Here is a 21,547-nt window from a genome sequence, read left to right on the forward strand (position 1 = left end):
CCTGAACACCGTTTAAAAATAAAATAAATCATTTTCAGAGCAAAGTGACAAATACAGGAAAAAAATTATCAATAAAATAGAGTAAAATATTGTATGAAAAGAAGTGGTCCATTAAATTAAAATATAAGTGTTCTAAAAGTTTCGAAAGCAACCAGAGAGTTCAAACAAAATTTGAAAGCGTTATAGTAAAAGCTTCCTGACTAAATAGTTGAGAAAGTGTTTGATTTGAGAGTTTTTAAACTTACCTATAAGTTAGAACTACTCTTAGAACACCCTCTATCCAATGGTTACATCGTATTGCAATCAAAAATTCAAGGAAAATTTCCCTGTGAAGCGTTTATAAGCAGATTCAAATAAACAAGTTATCTTTTCTTCATCCCATAGATCTGCCACGTTGTCCCTTAAAAATAATTTCCCATATATAGATGTTGTTGTTGGTAATTTACGTCGCACTAGAGCTGCACAATGGGCTATTGGCGACGGTCTGGGAAACATCCCGGAGGATGATCCGAAGACATGCCATCACAATTTTGATCCTCTGCGGAGGGGATGGCACCCCCGCTTCGATAGCCCGACAACCTGCGCGCGAAGTCGAGCACTTTACGGTAGCACAGTTTAACGAGGACCTATACCGCACACCCTCGGTCCCTAAGCAGACTGATCCAAGTGGTCACCCACCCGCACACTGACCGTAGCCAGTGATGCTTGACTTCGGTGATCTGCTTGGAACCGTGTCTTAACGATCAGTCCACTGCGGGACCCATATATAGATGAAAATATTAAAAAAGAACACATAAAGCTATTGAAACAGAGGGGAAATCGAGCTTTTGATTTTCTGGAAAGGGAAAACGTTATGATTAAATGAAAATAAATATATTAATAATGGAAATATAAATCACCATTTAGATAATAAAAAAAGGGGGGGACTTAAATAGTAATGCTAAAGAAAATTTTAAAGAGGAACGTAATGTTTCTATTGTTCTTTGCAATTCATTCTAATTTCACCTTTAAGTTGATCTTTCAGAAATATTTCGTATTTTTACAAACTTTGAATTTATAATTTGAACTATTTTAAAATCAATAGCTTCACTGAAGCTGTAATTATTTTTAAAGCATAAATATATCGCAAAACATTAAGTTGACGAATATCTTTTTGATTGGTAGGTTCACATCACTGACGCAGAGTTAAACATATTTTATTTGCAAAATTGCTTACTTTACTCCATACTGATACACTTTTATATCTAAAAAATGTATTTGTAATTAAAATTACACATCTTTTTTACAGCAAATAATATATACAATTAGTAAAATATTTTACAAATAAAGTAGCTCATAAATTCCAAAGCCAACTTATAAGGCTAAGTTGCAATGATAAAAAATTAAATTTATTGTTTCACGGTTAGTTTCCCTTCAATATACATTAAAGAATCTACTTGTGTTAAGACATATTATGTTGTAATGCATAGTTGTGCATTACCGAGCTCTTTCGCTTCATAAGTTTAGCATTCAATATTTTCTACGAATACATTAATCTAAGATTAGATGAAAATTATCATTATATTATTAAGTTGGTGGTTCGTTCCAGGGCTAAAGAGAATAGAAGGGCTGGTTCACTCCTTTGAAGAAACTTTCGCCGCACCAATCCTCCGATTTTCTCTAGTGACGTCACTTCGGCGCAAAACTCGCACTTTTACTTCAAGAACAGAGCGTTCGGCCTTACTAGTGTTATGATGTTGGATATCATAAATTAGAATGATTAAAGAAGATAACATTATAGCTAAGTTTATTGAAAATACATCTTGTTTACATCATACTGAAGATCGAAGTTACAGTGCTTATTCAAAGATAAAAGTTGAAGCAAATGTTTACATGTTGCAATATATTATCTATAAATTGAAGTAGAAGTTAATAAACTATATTGATTGATGGATTGATAATTATAACAAACTATTGGTGATTTACAATATATGACATGCCCTTTTTTTTTTTAAATAAAATTAATAACAAGGAAAGTTACACAATTTAAATTAAGGTTAAATTAATATTTACAAAACCATAAACTAAATAAAAAAGTTTACCAGATAAATCTGTGTCTGATTTTAAAATGGGTGGATTAAGTTCGGTAGCGCAAAGGTTTATTTACAGTTCTATGGCTGCGTCTTGGTTCGGAAGTTGGTAGGTCAGTTTGTTTAGATGCAGGAGAAATTTCAGGGACAGCATCGTAAAGATCTTCTACGGTTCTTTCTTGGTTAGTTACAGTATCACTTTTGAATGGGTGTATAAAAATGCGGTTTCTTACATAAACTCCTCCATTTTTTGATTGGATAGTATATGTTCTAAATGAGTCTTTCTTTATTATTTTCCCTCTAACCCATGGTTCTTTTGGCTTTAATTTGAACCAAACCTGTTGATCCAACTTTAGTTCGGGTAATGGTTTGCGTCCACGGTCTGCATATTTCTTTTGATCTTGTTGTCTTTTTAACAGTTGGGCTTTCTCTTCTTTATTGTCAAAGTTTGGTTGAAGATTTTGTGGCAGAGATGGAATAAAAGATCGCAGGCGCCGACCCATTAAGAGCTCTGCTGGTGATTTGAGACCTTGTGTCGGTGTAATTCTGTAGTCCAACAAGACTATATGTAAGTCTTTACCTTCTTCATGTGCTTTTTTCATTGAATTTTTGAAGGTTTGGATAGCTCGTTCAACTTGGCCATTAGAACATGGCCAATATGGTGAAGATTTACTGTGGAAAATATTCCAGCTGTCCAAGAAAGTTTTGAATTCATTTCCATCGAACGGAGGGCCACCATCACTAACAAGCTCCTCGGGTATACCATGGCGGGCGAATACACATTTCATTGCATTGACAACGCAAGCAGTGGTTGTTCTATTCATGGGCTGCACTTCAATGTATTTTGAGAAGTAATCAATTATTAGCAAATATGTTGTTTCCATAAGGGTTAAAAAATCAGTACCCATTTTCTGCCAGGGTCTTTCAGGCAAGTCCCTTTGTAGCAAAGGTTCTTGCGCATTTGCTCTCTGATGCTTCTGACATACTAAACATCTTTCTACAAAAGTTTCTATGTCTGTGTTCATTGTAGGCCAATATAGGTATTCACGGGCTTTGGTTTTACATGCAACAATGCCTCGGTGAGCAGTGTGTAGTTTTTTCAAAACATCAATTTTGGCAGATTCTGGAATGATTAAGCGACTTCCCCTGCATAAAAGACCATCTTCAGTTTCAGTTATCTCATGTCGACAATGCCAAAATGGTCTTGCTACTAGGTTTACTCTACACTTTTCACTAGGACAGCCATTCTTAACAAGCTGGCTAAGTTCTTGCAATGCTTCATCAACTTTGGTGGCTGATGAAAGCTCACTCCATTTGGATTTAGTTGCAATGGCTAGTACTGTCTCAGAAGTAGCTAGTGGTGAGTCACACAGATTGTCATTAAAGATATCTGGACAGGTAGCTCGTGACAAAGTATCAGCAACTATGAGCTGCTTTCCTGGGGTATATTGTAGAGTAACTGTATATCTGTTCATGCGCAAAAGCATTCGTTGAAGTCGTGGTGATATTTCATCATATGGTTTTTTACTTAGTCCAAGAAGGGGTTTGTGATCAGTTTGTACAAGAACATGTCTGCCATAAGTAAAATAATTGAACTTTTCTAATCCAAAGATGATAGCTAGAAGCTCCTTTTCTATTTGAGCATATCTTGATTGTGCACTAGAGAGTGTGGCAGAGGCATATGCAACAGGTTTGTTTTCTTGGGTTAATACAGCCCCTAATCCTCTTTGACTAGCATCTACTGACAGGAGAACAGGTTTTGTTGAGTCAAAGAAGCTTAGACAAGGAGCTTTCATGAGAGCACACTTAATTTTTTCAAAATCTTGCTGCATGTTCTGATCCCATAAGAAAGAATTACCCTTTTTCAGAAGTTGTCTAAGAGTATGAGTTAAGTCTGATAGGTGACTTGTGAACTTTGCTTGATAAGTCACCATTCCCAAGAATCGTTGTAAGGCTTCTTTGTTTTCTGGAGCAGGAAATTCTTGAATAGCTTTTATTTTCATAGGATCTGCTTGTATTCCAGTTTCTGATATGATATGCCCTAGGTATTTTATTGATGGCTGTGCGAGTTGAAGCTTTGAGATATTAAATTTTAAGTTTTCTTTCCTAGCAATGGTGAGAGCCTTTCTTAAAAGCAAACAGTGTTCATTTATGTTTTTTGAACTTAAAGCTATATCATCAAAATATGGTTGGATTTGAGGTTCATTCTCAAAAATTTCCTCCATTGCTCGTTGAAATTCTTCGGGAGCATTGTTAAGCCCAAAAGGAAGGACTAAAAATCTATATCTTCCCCATGGGGTGGAGAATGTTGTCAGATAGGAGCATTTTTCATCTAGTGGAAGTTGCCAAAATCCATTTTTTGCATCTAGGAGACTAAAAACTGTACAACCCTGCAAGCTGGTAAACAGTCTTTCTGATGTTGGAATTGGGTAATGGGGCCTTAGGATAGCTTCATTTAAAGGTCTCGGGTCAATGCATATCCTCAGTTTTTTAGGACTGTTCACAACTACCATGCTGCTAACCCATTCTGTAGGCTGTTCAACTTTGGCAATAATGTTTTGTTGCTCCATGTTCAACAGTTCTTGTTTCACTTTGTTATGAAGAGCTAGAGGTATTTTTCGAGCTGCTGCAACATGCGGTATGGCACCATCTTTCAGATTAATTTTTATACACCTGTTTAACCTTCCATTACCAGTAAAAACGTCTTTAAACTCATCTAATACATCTTTAATGTCAGATGTGACATTCTGCATAATATCAGGGGGATCACCGGAGATGTTTTGCAACTGATACATGCGCTTGATGAGACCCAAACTTTTACATGCATTAAGTCCAAGAATAGGGCTAGAGTGTAAACTTGTAATAACAAACTTAAAACAACCTCTTGATTTGGTTGATTTACAGAAGAGTTTGCAAATACCATTAACAGGAACAGGGTGGTTATTATAAGCTAGAACTGGCTGATTACAAGGTAACAACTTTGGTTTGTTGTTCAAATTATCAAATATATTCTGTGGAAGAACGTTAACCTGTGCCCCAGTGTCGAGTTTAAAAACCACTGAGCATCCATTAACTTGAATGTCTTGAGTCCATTCTTTCTCACCATTATCACAGATTGTATTGAGTCTTAGTTCTCCAAGAAAATATTCATCAACTTCTTCAATGATGTTTACACGGTTGCCACTTTTCTTGAGAGGTTTAGAACGGCAAAATTTATACCAATGATTCCTCTTCTCACAGTTGTTGCAGGCCGTACCAAACGCTGGACACTTTTTAGGTTCATGTTGAAGTCCACAATTTTTACAACTATAGCTGTTTTGCTTTGGGAACTGTTGGCGAGAAGTAGAGACTAAATTGATTTCATTTTTGGAGCTCATTAAAGTCACTTGTGAGCGTGACTGCTCTGCTGCCCTGCATTCGCTGATTATTTCATGCAGAGTTTTTGCACGTCGACTGGTTTCTCTTAGCAGTCTTTCTTGCAATGGTTTGTCTTGCAAGCCATGTATGATCTTGTCCCTAAGCATTCTATCTGGTTCTTGATAATTACAATCAATAATAGCTAGCTTAAGCCGTGAGAAGAAGTCCTGAAATTTCTCTCCGTCGTTTTGCTTAATTTCCAAAAAGAGAAATGATGAGTAAATTTCATTTTGATAATCTTTGAATTGATCATCAAATACTTTCAGTATTTGGTCAAGGCTTACTTCAGTGGCTGGAGGCAGTGGTGTAAGTGTGAAAGTGCGATAGATTGTCTTTAACTCTTCACCACATACATGTCGAAACAAAGCCGTTTTCCTTTTTTCTGACTCAGATGAATAGCCAGAAGCCTTAAGATAGTCTTCGAAATCTTGCTTCCAGAATCTCCATGATTCTGAAGGATTTGAAGCGTTCACGTTGAATTGCTTAGGAGTTGGTAGGCTGGTTGACATTATCGATAAATGGCAAGATCGATATCGTAGCAAGTAAGCTGGACCAGATTAGTATTTATAATGCTTAGTAGGCAGTTTAACTTTACTCTGACTCCATGTTATGATGTTGGATATCATAAATTAGAATGATTAACGAAGATAACATTATAGCTAAGTTTATTGAAAATACATCTTGTTTACATCATACTGAAGATCGAAGTTACAGTGCTTATTCAAAGATAAAAGTTGAAGCAAATGTTTACATGTTGCAATATATTATCTATAAATTGAAGTAGAAGTTAATAAACTATATTGATTGATGGATTGATAATTATAACAAACTATTGGTGATTTACAATATATGACAACTAGCTCTAACTAATATTGGAGCATTTATTTTTGTGACATATTCTAAGACATTTGTTATTTTCTATAATGACTTTCCTCAGTTTTTGCAGTGAATTTACAAAATTTTAAAACTATTAACGAAATGCCAGTTTGCGCGATTGCAACTTGCAAAAATTCTGATAGAAAAACAAAAGTAAAAAATATAATTTTCCGCGTGTTTACTAAAGTAAATGAACAACTATGTAAAGAATGGATTCCGAAATGACACAGTTAATATAAAACAGCAATACGTTTTTTCTATCGTTTAGAACTTTTATAAAAATTCGTTATCTGAATAGAAACCGCCTCGTTACTTCAAAAAGAAAGACATGTGAAAAAAATTAAAAAATGGATAAAGTCAAAGAAAATTAAAACGTAAGTAAAAAGTATAAATAAAATATATAGTGTACAGTTGAAATTCTCCTAATTTCATAACTTATTTTTTTAATGTAGTTATTCTAAATATTTATAATTCTTTTAAAAATTATATTCTCTTGAATTTAAATATCTATAAATTATATCATCTTAAATTTAAATATCTAAATTATAATAACCTAAATTATTTTTTTTCCAGTAATTAGCGTTTGAGGTTGATGTTTCCCAATGACTAAGTATGAACAAATTGCTATTAACGGCATATTTTAAAATCGGGGATTCTAAATTTAACTCAACTTATTGTTATAAAAGAATATGTAGATAAAAAAGTGTCGATATATGCTTTCATTTTTCTTAATAATTAAAGTTAAAACTGAATTTCTTAAAATAAAGTATTTATAGTGTCATTTTCGCCAACTAGTAAAATATTTTTATAAGTTTAAAATGGTATTTTTTTAATATAATGGCCAAGAAAGTTTTTTTAAACTATGTTTATGAATGGAAATAATGTGTTAATTACGCAAAGTTTGAAAGCTAATAACCAAAAAAAGTGTAACTTATTTTTACAAAGAGAAAGATGCAAAGTTATCATAATATCTTTTAGTGCGATGTTCCGAGATCTGTGAACACAGTGACGTCATGAGGAGGGAAATCGTAGCTTCAGCTCTAAGAGCGGAGTGAACTAGCCCTTCTATTCTCTATAGCCCTGGGTTCGCTCCCTAAAAAAATTGGAGTCGAACATTTAGGCTAATATTTAATTTAAGGGAAATTAATAAATATTTAATTTAAATGAAATATATATGTGTCCAAAAAATAACTCAATAGTTTCGAAATTCGCGAATGAAAGATAATTTTAAGTAATTTTCAGTAGTTTTGAGAAATCTTAGCTATCACTCGATTATTTTTTCCAGGTCGTGGGAACCCCGTTGCTAGACTTGAAATCATATTCATTTCTAAGGGTGCCTTTCGTATGTTTCTGGTCCATTTTCTTTTTCCTTCTTATGTTGAGGAAGAGTTATGTTGCATAAATCCCCACTGCTCAAAGTATCTTGAATAACCTAATATCTGACGTTTTAGAAGACGTTAAATCATTTAGTAGAAAAATCTTTGTTATATGCTAGAAATATTAATAATAAAAAAATAAGGTTGATTAAATGATATTAATTAAAGAAATAATATTAAATAAATGTAATAAAAGGAAAAGCGTAAGCCTCCAAGGCTCCTCAAACCTCTAAAATTTGACGTAAATCAGAAAGACGACTTATACACCAAGTCGGACATTCGTTGATCATGAAATATCGATGCATTTTACACAATGAAATGGATACTAATTAGTATTTGTAGTAATTATGTTTAATTAGTAGAGTTATTAATAACTCTGCATCAATTTTCCCCTTTCAAAAACTATTCTTAATGTGCTGCTTGCAATTGATTTTATAAACTGCTGTTTGTAGAAAATGCAACACCATGAAGGAATCATCAGAATCAAATGAAATTCGCAGCAAATGTCAATTATAGGATATTATGCAAATTAATAAAGTTTCAGAGCCATCGCGCGTGCGTGGCGCGCGCAGCGCCCTCTGAATTGATGCTGAAAGCGTATAAATAAAGTGCTGTAGCGGGACGTTGAAAATAGTCTATGATTATTTGTTAGTGGCAAACGTTTAGTGAGACCTGAGTATGCCTCCACGACGGAAGAATAAGAAATTCAAGCAACTTACGGAGTTTGAACGAGGGAGGATAATCGGCCTTCGAGAAGGAGGATTTTCCTATCGCGCAATAGCAGCTCGTATGCAGCGGAACAGTTCCACAGTGATGCGAGTTTGGAAGCAGTGGACCGACGAGCACCGAACAACTCGAAAAACAGGCACTGGACGACAGAAGGTGACGTCAGAGCGCGATGATCGACACCTGCTCCGCATGGCGGTGAATGATCGCACAGCTTCCTCCAGGCAGCTGGCAGCACATTGGTCTACTGCTACAGGTGTACAATTGTCGGCTTCGTCAATTCGTCGTCGTCTGCTGCGTCGTGGATTGCGTGCAAGGGTGCCATTATACAGGATTCCCCTCACGGCGGATCATCGACGGCTGCGTCGGCAGTGGGCTCTTGAGCACAGAGACTGGCGAGCTGATTGGCACCAAGTTGTCTTTTCAGATGAATCACGCTTCAATTTGTGGACCCATGATGGCCGTGTTCGTGTTAGACATTATGCCGGTCAACGCTGCCTTCCTGAGTGTATTATTGAACGACATAGTGGTCGAACACCCGGAGTTATGGTCTGGGGTGCGATTTCGTATCATGGACGATCCAATTTGATACGAATTGAGGGTAATCTCAATAGCAACAGATACGTCCGTGAAGTGCTACAGCCCGAAGTCGTTCCTTTCCTTCAAGGCATCCCTGGAGCTATCTTTCAGCAGGATAATGCACGCCCACATGTTGCGCGGACTGTTAGAGACTTCTGTTCAGCACAACGCATGCAACTTCTTCCTTGGCCTGCTTATTCGCCGGATATGTCGCCTATTGAGCACGTGTGGGATATGGTTGGTCGGCGTCTCACTCGTGATCCGCGTCCTGCAGTTTCCAAAGACGAACTTTGGTTGCGCATACAAGCGATATGGAATTCTCTTCCTCAAGCAGATATTCAACATCTGTTTGACTCCATGCCACGTCGTATAGCAGCACTTATTGCAGCGCGTGGTGGCTGCACCAAATACTGATTTCGGACGCTTAATTTGTTTCTTTTGTTTTGAAAATTTCATCATTTATTTGTATCAGTACAAGTCGTTTCTGCATTAAATTTCATTTGATTCTGATGATTCTTTCATGGTGTTGCATTTTCTACAAACAGCAGTTTATGTAAATGTCTTTTTTTTTTTTTTTTTAAGAAGAACTACTTTAAATTACGTTCAGAAAGAGAGGTTAAGATATTTCAAAAAATATAACACAATTAAAACTTTAAAAAACAATGCCATAAAACTTCAAATTTAAACTGCTGAGTTCCACGGAATATCTTCTTTCCCCTCATCCAAGGAATTCGAAATTCGACTTTTTTTTTTTTTTTTTTTTTACAATAAAATCTTTTGAAAGCAGTCGTTAAGTTAAATGTATTTTATGTATCATAAGTGCGACTGAGACCAAAGTGGAATATTTTTTTCTTAAATTTTTACACCCATCGTTGAACAACCGACCTAATTTTGGGTTTACGGCTACTAATGTTCAACTCCGTGACCTTGTGATTTTGAACCCAATCCTGAAGACAAGGAAATTCCTGTATCCCCAGAGGTATTGATTTGTTATGGGAACATGGAGGGCTTAGCGAATCGACAGATTTAACGTGCATCGGTTATCATTTCACCATCACATGGGGAGTCTTCGGCCAGCGGGGATCGAACCCAGTAACTAATACACTCGACATATCGAAAATTGCAAGCAAAAATAGGGGATCAACTTTTATATAGGATACAGAATATATGTTTCTACAATTTGGTAAATTATAATTTTATAAATCTTCATTGTAGTCGTTAAAGTTATGGTAAAAGTAACATTTGCAAAGATTGGGGTCAATCATGAATGTATAGTTTAATATTACAAGAACAGAAGAGTCGAAATTGGCTATCCCCAGTACATGCTGTAGATACGTTGATCGAAAAATGGCATTAATAAGGTTTGATAAAACGAAAAAAAGTTAGAAAGGTTACAAGGAAAGCACGATGTAATGAATACTGTTTACTGATTATTATTTACTAATTATTTACTGATTATTTAATTTTCTCGATAACTATAAAAAACACTGTATTTTGATCAGTTCTGTAAATAACCAAACAATTTGATGATTCGTGAAACTTTTTCCGGCTTCAATATTTTTCATTTTGGAAAAACTCAGAGGTATTGAACTCTTAAGAGTTCAAAACCTCTGAGTATTAAGAGCTTTACATGTTACCATCTTAATAATAAAATAACATGTAAAGCTCTTAATAATAAAATAACATGAAAAGTTCTTAATAATGAAATAATATGTAAAGCTCTTAATAATAAAATAACATGTAAAGCTCTTACTAATAAAATAACATGTAAATCTCTTAATAATAAAATAACATGCAAAGCTCTTAATAATAAAATAACATGTAAAGCTCTTAATTATAAAATCGTAATAAATGGTAATAATTAGATGTATACCGGGTTCTAAAATTTTGCTGGGTCCGGTTATTCAAAACCAAGTCAACTCCGTCAACGTCAACTCCGAATTTCTGTATCAAAATTTTCGGAGGATATTAAGAAGACAAATTTTTCACCTTTGGAGGTAAGCGAAAGTTTTTATTAAATCTACTTTGGTTGTTTTTTTAGAAAACATGAAAGGTTTGCACAGTTTTTTATTTATACATTTTTTAACATAACAAATTTCAAAGTTGAAATTATTAATTATCTAATAGCTTAAAATATTTGACTTCTGTTCGCATCAGTATTTTTTACTTAAATTAGAAACTTTGTCAAATTAAAAAACATGTTTAATAAATAATTTTTTAAGAGCTAAGGAACTGAGTCAAACCTTCTTACTAAATGGTAATTTGACCCACTTTGTTCTGAAGGATAATAATTTAAAGAACCAACATAGCAGAGTTTAAAAAATGCTATAATTCTGTTTAAAGAAACATCAAATTTAATTGTACTGGGGAAAAGTAAGAAACCTGAAGCAGCAGTGCAAAGATGAATATTGATTTCGCTTTAGTAATTTGAACCATATGGAGAGAAATGTATCTTTCTTTATTTAGTCAGTTAGTTTATTTTTAAAATTTTAAAATCTTCTTTTGTTTATTTATTTAAATGGTGGACCACTTCCCTCTTTGACAGGCCTATCTAAATTCTCGATTAGGTTTATTCTGGATGGAATTGAAATAAGAAGATGTGATTTTATTTAAATTTTGCTTACTGCTAATAGACAGAATCAACATGTTATTTTACTTGATAGAGGATTGAACTCAAGTGATCATCAGCTAAATGTTTAAATTGAGAAGAGAAAAAAATTTAAACTTTCTGTGTGACCTAAGCTTCCATGTTTCCCCTAAATATGAAATATGTTTCATTTGTAATATTATATTTCGTACACAAAATTTATTTATTTAGTTAGCTTATGATTTTATTATTTATTGATCATACTTGCTTCTATTTTTAACTCCTAGATTTTTGTTGTAATTATACGCTTAAAGTTAATAAGGCTTCTATTTTTTTTTTTTTTAATTAATAAGGCTTTTAAATTTCAAAACCAAAATCGAAACAACTTCTTAAGATTGTAAATCAAAACTATATATATGAAATTTTGACAACTTTGTTTGAATTTTGAACCTGTGCATTTAGTTTAATAAAATAAAAACAAATAAAGGTTAAATTAAAAATAATATAAATAAATGACTGGAAAAAATAAAAATAAGAAACTTCGTTGTCAATAAAAGGGAACCTATCATCTAAACAATTTGAGTATCTAGAAATTATTTTTAAAAAATTTAGTATAAAAGATAAAAAAGTTTTTTGATTCGTTTAAAAGGTAATTTTGCCCCATCATTTGAACTATTTAATATCGGTTCCTAATGATCAGGATTCCTTTTTATTTTACTTTACATTTTTACAAATCATATATATTTAATGCTTTCGTGTGATATGCTGCAGTTTTAAATAGCACTTTAATATATCTAAAAAATGACTAAACTTGTCAATTCGAAAGTTGACCCAATAGATTATTAATGATGTGCACCTGTGAGCACGGGAGTTCTCCAGGGGTCCGTTTGGAGGGAAGGGTATAGAGGGATTTTATACAGGGGACAGAATCCTTTTTTGAGGAAAAACAACCTGAAAGGGAAAATAGATTTTCCTCTTACTATCGCTTAACCATATATTCAATCGACGACATTTTTTTTAGCCATTTTAAATAATGTCGGAAATAAGCTACTTAAAATCTTCAATCAGTAAAAAAAATCCCTTACTTGACTAAGGCAATAAACAAGAGACAGTATTTTTAAACTGAAGTAACATGTTGAAAATTGTTAATTTAAGAATAAAATTTTTTTACACCAATTAAATAATAATTTTTACAAGTAAATTTAAAAATAGAATTTGTTAATTTATGAAAGTCGTTTAAAAAAGAACTCTCTGGAATTTAATTACAAATTTTCCAAAAGTTTATTCAACATAAAATTGATTTATTCAGAAAGTATTGGAATTATTCCCAGCCTTGTATGGAAAGAAAAAATTTTTAAAAAGTAGTAAAGCCATGAATAATTTATGGTACTGCAATTTGCTTATTTAATTGTAACGTTATTTGTTAAACTTTCTCTTTTAAATAGGACATAATAATTTATATACCTATTATCAGTCATGGAAATTTTTTTCCATATCAAAAAAATAACCATCAAGCAAATATTAAAAGGAAAAAAGTGAAAATAAGAAACCTAAAATTGAAAATCAAAATAAAATAAATTTCTTTAATTAAAACAGTTAACGTAAGTTGTACTTAATTTTATAATAATATAAAAAACTATTGAAGTGCCATATTCCAACACACTTCATATATACATTTAAATTAACAAACCATCAGATAATCACACCTGGAAATAACTCATAATATGTTAGAGATATTTTAAATAGATATCTTTAATGCAGATTTTATTTTCTCCCAGCTTATCGCAAAAATATTAATCAAATATAATTTCAGAAATAAACCAAAGAATATTTAATTCTGATTTTTTTTTTTTTTTTTTTTTTTTGCAAATTTCAAATTTTTAAAAATTATTATTTGCTTTTGAAAAAGCAGTAAAAAATTACATAAAATTTTAAACCAAATTAATAAATCATAGAATTTTAAAAAAAATTGATGAAGTTTTAATATTTGGAGTTGTTATTATGAAGGAAAAAAAATAGTTGTTTCAAAGTGCATTTTTAAATATAGGGTACTTATTTTTAAAAGAAATTATTACTCCTTAATTTTGGTAACTAGCGTAAAATGTCTCAAAGCTTCATAGTACATTATTTTTACATTTTGATAGATTTAAAGAAACTGTGTAGGATTGAGGATTGAATAGCATTTTAACTTTAAAATTAAAAAAATTAATTGCTGTTAATTCATCATTAGACAATATATTTTTTTTAAAAATCAATTTTATCCATGCTGAATTTATGATTCGCACAGGCACAAATTGTCTTTCTCACATTCAATTTCCAAACATCGGCAGGGCAAGCGTTTTTAAAGTTTTTGCGCATAGTGTAAATGTTTCCCTTGAAACTACGTGTAAAGGGATATTCTCTAACTGGATGCAAAAATAAATCGAATATGCGAATTCAAAAGCAACTTGATTAAAGATCTTTATGCGGATAAATATATTTAACTTATCGGATTTTCATTGGAATCGTTAAAATCGTATACGCGCTTTTTTCGCTTCCAGAGAGAACGGTCCCTGAGACGAACTGCGCAAATTGCATGAATGTCAATGCTCTTTTAACTTCTCATCCCTAATCAAAATTTAAACACCCAAGAGAATGGTCTCTAGCACACTTTCGAGTGTTAGCGATTCTTTTTATTGTGAGAGTGAGCCCCCATACTCACAACTTTCATATTGGCGATCGAAATGGGCTGCAGGTGGCGTAGAGCAGAGCTCTTTTCCTATGGCAACACTTCACATGCTTTCTCCATTAGCGTGTGGATAGTCATAGAGGAAGGAAGTACGTTAGTTTCTCTCTTGATTTTCATATAGATTGAAATCTTTTAACTTGAAAAACTATATGGAACTGAAAACTGCATTAAACATAGTTCTAAAGAAAAGTATTATGGAAATTTTAAAAAATATTCTTATTAAATAAAAAGGAAAAATATTAAGAAAAGGGAAAATATCGTAGTATATTCCTATACAACTGAAAAGAGGAGGAGAGGGAAGGGAGAAGGGCTAAAGGCATGAAACCGGTCTCTCCCCAGAAGGCGTATTCGAGTGTTGCGATCGCGAATTGAATTTGTAACCACATTTATGCTAGCTTGAGCAGTTCCCACAGCAGCGTAGCTGAATTTTTGGGACAATTTCATGAAACTTCATACGTTTGCCCCATACGCTCCTCGCAGTTCTTTTTTAGGAGTAATAACACTGTATGGTATCGCTTTAAATCTGACCTGTCTAGATAGTTAGCAACGTTGTATCTTGTCGAAAAATTTACACACAGTATTAAATATGTTAATGGATTCCAAAATATTTCTCTTTCTTTTTATTCTAAATAAAGAGTTTTGAGATGAAATTTTTGATCATCTTAAATAATCTTGTATTCATAATCTTTAAAAACCCAGTTTGGGAACAATTAATTAAATTGCCTGCGTAATGGATATAGTGAACTCCCGGTTCCAGTGAACTGAATTTCGGTCCCTTGAAGGTTCACTATAGCGGGGTTTGACTATATATATATATATATATATATATATATATATATATATATATATATATATATATATATATATATATATATATATATATATATATATATATATTTGTGTGTGTGTGTGTGTGTGTGTTGGAGTTTGAGCAGCATAAGATGAAATAACGACGATGATTTAACAATCAAACTTCACATTTAATAGAAATAAAAGGAAATAACAGTGACATGATTGGTGAGAGCTGCCTTCTCGGACTCTAACCCATGATCAGTCTACCACTGAGGATATTTCACGTCAGCATTGTGGTTCGTGCAAGCTGGATGCGGAATTCGTATCGACCAGCCATCGCCGGGATTTGAACCCGCTTCACCTCATTGGAAGGCGAGCGCTCGATCCCCTGAGCCGACGGCTGATATGTATATTTTAATCATATCTAGGGAACTAATTAATAATCAGTTTTTTATTATTGCAGTATAATTTAATTAGGTTTTAAAAATGTCTCTTCGAGTGGCACAGTTAGATGCGTAAGTTTAAATTAATTATTTTTCATAATAAATATTTAAAAAAAAGGGAGTTTGAAGAGCGAAGACAATCTGATAAAACAATCTGAGGATATCTACAAACTACTTTTTTATTATTTTTTCTTAAAAATTATTTAGTTGCAATAGTTAATTATCCACCTTTCTTAAAGTTTTTTTGTTCCAATATTATTATGAGTTTACTTTTAGTATTATTCTAAATTAACTTAAAACTAAAAGTGTATTTCTTTTCTTATATAAAAAAAAAAACCTCATCATTACACTAATACGTAACTTTTATGAAAAACATATTGAAAACGGTAGTAACTAAATAATTATGCAATTATTAATCAGCAAATAAGTTATATTAAATATAAATCATTCAAAATATACAATCATTTTGTCAACATGTTAATCATACCGATTAACTTGATTTGAAATGCAATCATACGAACCTGATGAAAAAACTCAACCTAATGAACAGAAAATGTGTGATTCAACAAGAATTAAAAGATAGGTATTTTAATTTGTTGACGAAACTTATAACAATTTAAATAGGAAACTGTTCTTATCACTATATATTAAGTTTTTTTCCCAACATATCTTGAAACTTGAAGTTTCTAAGTTTTACTGAATTTGGGTAACAAAACAAAATGTAATGCAAACTTAAAAGTAATAAAAACAATATCTAAAAAAGCTAAATAATAAGCTAAGTCTTATAATTTCTGTTTTCTCATATTTATTTTCCTCTTTATCTTATAATTTTTAAACAAGATGTAAGTTTAAATTGTACACCCAAAACAGCGTTACGAATTTTTAAATAGAAAGATTGTTTATTAATTTTGTTTTTTATAATTTTCATTTTCCGTAACAGATCAAAAATGGGACGAGATTCTAAATAAATTAGTAATCCTATTCCCTCATTAATTGTGTAATAAATTTTTCCAAGTTATCTTCAAGTTAATTTGAATTTGCATTAAAGCCTAGCTAGTTATTTAATTGTTTTGTAATTAGTTGCATCTGTCCTATATAAATATTTTCGAATTATTAAGAAAATTATTTTTTAAACCGAAGTTATAAGTTTAAGATCTTTGATTATTATTTTTTTTTCTTTTAATACTTTAAGTTATTCCATTTTACTACTTTATTGATACTATGATTTTGATTTTCAAACAGAAAAATTTTGAAAGCAATTCTACTTCAAATTATAATTAATAGAACTGCAGCATTCTTTTAAATTTAAGCAAACAGGTTTATTTATATTTGCTTAAGTTTCACAAAAATTAATTTATGATACGATTAAATCAGTACAATAATATCTGAAGCTAATGAAACTAGCACACATTAAAAATTTTAATTACTCATTATTTTATTTACATTTGTAAAAAAAAAAATTCTATACCACAGTTAGCCCAGACGAAATGTGAAATGTAATTATAATAATTTAAAAAAAGGTTTTGTAAAGTCAATTTTCTTAAAATAAATGCTCGAAATCCTCTTAATTACTTTGATTTTACAGTATTTAAGAAATCAATGTCTAAAGCATTAAATAATTATTGCTGATTCGCATAATTTTAATATTAGATCATATTAAACTTTCAAATTCTATTATTAAAATTTCAGCAATTTTAAGATAAAATTTATTGTTATAAAAGTTTTAAAAAATCATCACTTTAAAAAAAAATAAAAATAAATTTTTTTATTTAGTATACAATACACTATTTCAACTACTATTGTATTTGTTAAAATATAAATTGTTAGAATATAATTTGTACAGAAAAATAATATATTAAAGTATGCAGAAAAATGAAAAATAAACTATTTTTGAAATAGTAAATGATGTTCGAGCTCATTTGTTTTATTTATTTATTTTAATTTACTTTTTTTTGTATTTATTTTAATGCACAAAAATTAAAAAAATTAAAATTCTACATATTTTTATACTAAATATCAATGCATTTATTTATTTTTTAACTATAATTAATTCAGACAAGAACACTTTTATGTTATTATTGTAAAATATATTATTGTTATCAAAGCAATATAAACTTCTAGTATTATGTTTCCACTTGAGAATCCCGCAATGTTTATAAGTGAAGGAAAAAAGTTTTAAAAATATTGTAAAGATTCATTAAAAAGAAAAGAAAAAAAGAAACATCAGAAATAAAAATTGTGAATGAATTTCCGTAAAATAATATTGCTAATTATTTCGCTTTTGATATGTTGAATATGTTATCAAGCACGTGAAACGGAAAATAAATAAATAAACAGTTCCTTAATTGATACTCCTTTACATCACACTTATTAGTGTTCCAAAGCAGTTAAAAATCCCTAACATCATTTTCAATACACTCTTTTCCCTCATCTGTTTTCCCTATTGCTGAAGAACAAAATTATTTTCTTATCTTTAACTACCACACCTGCTCGACCCCACCCTTTTTTCCATTTTGACAGTTTGGATGAAATGACGTTGGGTGAAATGACGGTGGAACCTCAACTGATACTTTTGAATATGAATTTAAATAACTCCATAATTTTCGTTTTACTACCTCATTTTATATTATCGCATTATATAGAGCAGACAGTTGCGTCGGCTCTATATAATGCGATAATATAAAATGATAATATTCGTTTATTCCTATTATAATATTCTGCCTGTTAATTTTTTTTCTATCTTTAGAACCTCTAAAAATCTAAGAAAGACATAAAGCAGCTGTATCCATCAATTATGAAGGGAAAAAAATGACGATAAAATTTTTATGTTGATAGCTGAACGAAATTTCATAAAAAAAAGTAAATGCGTGATATTATTTGGGGTATTTTTATCATAGATAGGGTTTCGTTCAAACATGGGTTTCATGCTACCAAAAAATTATTTAGGAACACTCTTCCGATTAACAGGTTAATTAAAAATTCATAAGTATTAAAAACATAAATCTATTTTAATTCTCATTTAAATAATAGTTAAATATTTATCATATTATTGTAAAAAAAAATGCTTAAAAAATGAATATCATTGCAAACTTTTAAATTAATAAATATCGTCTGTCCGTAAATAATTTGTAGAAATGATTTATAATAACAGCTGTCTAATCATTATCAATTTAAAGACACTTGATATTCATAAACAGAAGCTCTTCTAAAATAAGTTTAAGGAAATTAAAGGCTAGAAAAAGTGCAAAGCATTAATTGCTAAGGTCAATAACCAGTGCTATTTGTTTGTTTTATAATTATTAATTTATTTGTGTTTAAATTATATATGATTATGTTTCAACTATTCCTATTTCAGAAACAGCATATGGTATTGTGACACAACACTTTATGTGCCAGTTTGTTTAATTTTAAGTGCATAATAAAACATGTTTGCTTTCAGTGCAAATTTCTAGAAAGGACTTAATATGTTTCTATTTGAGCTTTTAAATGAAGCTGTTTAAGTTTGAATAACAGTATGATAACAAATTACTTAAATTTGTCAAAATAAAATACATAATAGGAATAATTATAAAAAGTAATAATAAGCTAATTGAAAAAAGTAAGGGTGTCTGGGTTTTTTTTCTTTTGGTAACAATGCCAATTGCTGTGTTAATGAACACTGCAAATTATGTTGGGGAAAGATTACTTTGAATTTTATAGATTTTTTATGATTAATTTGAAAACCAAATAACTAAAAAAAATAAAGCAAGCTTCAAATATGGAGTTCATCGAGAATTCTTTTAATGAATAAATTTGAAGTGAGCATTTGAAGCATTCTGACTAAACTTTCATTGAAAGTAATTTTTTGGATAATTTTCATATTCATGAAATAACTTCAAAATTTTGGATTTTTCTGGGCAGTGACCTTTAAGAAACTAAAAAAAAATATAAAAATAAATAAAATAAAACATAAGAAGGTCAACTGAAAAGGTAAAATCCTTACCATCACCAAGGAAACTACACAAACTTTTTTGAAAATTTTGAAAATTAATAAAATTTTTGCAGAAATGAGTAGGTGAAATCAGCGATCAATATTGCAGAATAAATATGTTAATCCTCAAATTTTAATTTTTTATAGGGTTTTAATTTCTTCCTATCAAAGAAAGAAAAATATTTATTTATTATTTCATAAAAACTTCTCCTTAAAGATATTTCGGTAAGTCCGAAGCAAAGAAATTCAACTGTTTTTTTATGCTCTTTTAGTTTATTGAATATATTTTCTGTTATTTAATTTATATGTGAATTGAAATAAAGTTGGTTGAGATCTATATTTCTTATTGACTTTTTGCTGGCACAAGGCTAACTGAAAGACACCGATCTCTTACTGAGAGATTTCTGGATCGGTGGAACTAATTTAATAGCCAAGTATTGATGATTTCCAGAAATCGGCAAGGCGAAACTAAAATTCCACAATTAAAAACCTGTTAACCATCGCCATGCAACCCAATATGTATTTTTTTTTTTTTTACTATAATCCAAGTTAAACTACTGAGCAATTTCTTTTGGTGCCTTGGCAATTTCAGCATGAACAAGTTCCAATATTTTATATTTTCAACCGTCGTTGAACAGCCGACTCAATTTTTGGTTTTACCACTACTAATGCTCAGCGCCGTAGCCTTGTAGTTTTGAACCCAATTCAGAAGACAAGAAAACTCCTGGATCAAATATTGGAAGAAATTTTGCCTTCGTGGAGGACTTTTTTGGATGGAAATAATCCGCATTTGCGTTACATGGAGAGGAAGGCCATTAGAAACTCTCACGGTTAGCATGACGGCAAGAGGACTCTAACCCATGATCCATCTACAACTAATCAAAATGTTTCACCTGTATTAAGCGGTAACATCAAAAGAAATAATGGTTTTAATAACTTCCTGGGGACTTTTGCTGTTCGTTGTGAGTGGAAAAATATTTATTTAGAAAGTAAGATCACGCTTCGCCGTTTTTTTACGCCGTTTTTGCAATGATATTCTTGGAAAAGAAACAAAATTTCAGTCACTATATAGGAATGTGCAGCCTGTTCAGACATTCGAATGGAAACAATGTGTCTATAAAACAGCAAGCAAGACTTCATGATTAGGTCGTTGTAATGGAAGGATCGAAGTAATGGAACAGGTAATACAGAGTGTACGTGTGTGTTGCCACTTAGCATTTAAATAAAAATAAGGAATCTATTAAATTAAGATTGTATAACTTAGTCTCGTCATAATTAAGTAAATTATGACGAGGCTTATTCATTTGTTTTACACGTAATAATAAATAAAGTTTATAAAGTAATAAAGTTTTATAAAACTGAAATATTATTTTTCAGATATTCCTTTGTATGATAAATACCAGTATTAAAAAGAAATACACGTTCATAGTTTTATATACAAAAAAAAATGAAAATATTCACCTGATTGGAATTGATCTTTAAATTTTTTATTTACTAATTATTAGTTATTTTCAACTTTTCTTTTGTGTAGATACAGTAATTTCTTTGTCCTTGTCGCGGAACACAATTTTGCTGGTGCTGGAGTTCTGAAATTTGGACATTAACTACAAAAAGCAATTATAACATCCGATTCCAAGAATAATTTAAAAAAATTTATTAGTCGGTTGGGGAGAGATGTTTGAAAAACAATTTTTTTCGCATTAGTTTGAGATTAGTCCTTGTTATATCTGAAACTGCAGATGATTCTCGTTAAGATTTTATTGCACGTTCTTCAGTGCTTAATTATTTTTCACAAATTCAGTTATCACTGTGGACAGCATGTAAATTGGTGATACGTCACTGATTTAGTCTTTTTAAAGTTATCTGAAACCACAAGATTATTTTGTTTATAGTAATGGCTTTAAAACGCTTTTCCATAGAGCTAAATGATTTAAAATAAACTGTAATTGAATTGAAAATATTATATGTTCAATAAAGCAAAATC

General features: G+C 31.0%; 2 protein-coding genes across 3 annotated transcripts in view; one reads left to right on the plus strand and one right to left on the minus strand.

Moving 5' to 3' along the window:
- LOC147806197 (uncharacterized) overlaps positions 1-21,547 on the minus strand; it is a 45,603-nt gene that overhangs the window by 3,737 nt on the left and 20,319 nt on the right. Inside the window, exon 1 of one of the 2 annotated variants that reach the window (XR_015435863.1) lies at positions 246-581. The exons of the other annotated variant lie outside the window; for it this stretch is intronic. The gene's annotated coding sequence lies outside the window, so the exon portion shown is untranslated. Of the gene's footprint in view, positions 1-245; positions 582-21,547 lie in introns of those variants that run through there. 2 annotated transcript variants of the gene reach the window in all.
- Positions 10,886-21,547, plus strand: part of LOC107437409 (short-chain specific acyl-CoA dehydrogenase, mitochondrial-like) — a 119,288-nt gene continuing 108,626 nt past the window's right edge. The window contains exon 1 of the mRNA XM_087168985.1: positions 10,886-11,040. The gene's annotated coding sequence lies outside the window, so the exon portion shown is untranslated. The remainder of the gene's footprint in view (positions 11,041-21,547) is intronic.

This window comes from Parasteatoda tepidariorum, chromosome 8, assembly GCF_982258835.1.
Source record: "Parasteatoda tepidariorum strain Cologne lab strain chromosome 8, Ptep-v5.0, whole genome shotgun sequence".
Taxonomy (NCBI): Eukaryota; Metazoa; Arthropoda; class Arachnida; order Araneae; family Theridiidae; genus Parasteatoda; species Parasteatoda tepidariorum.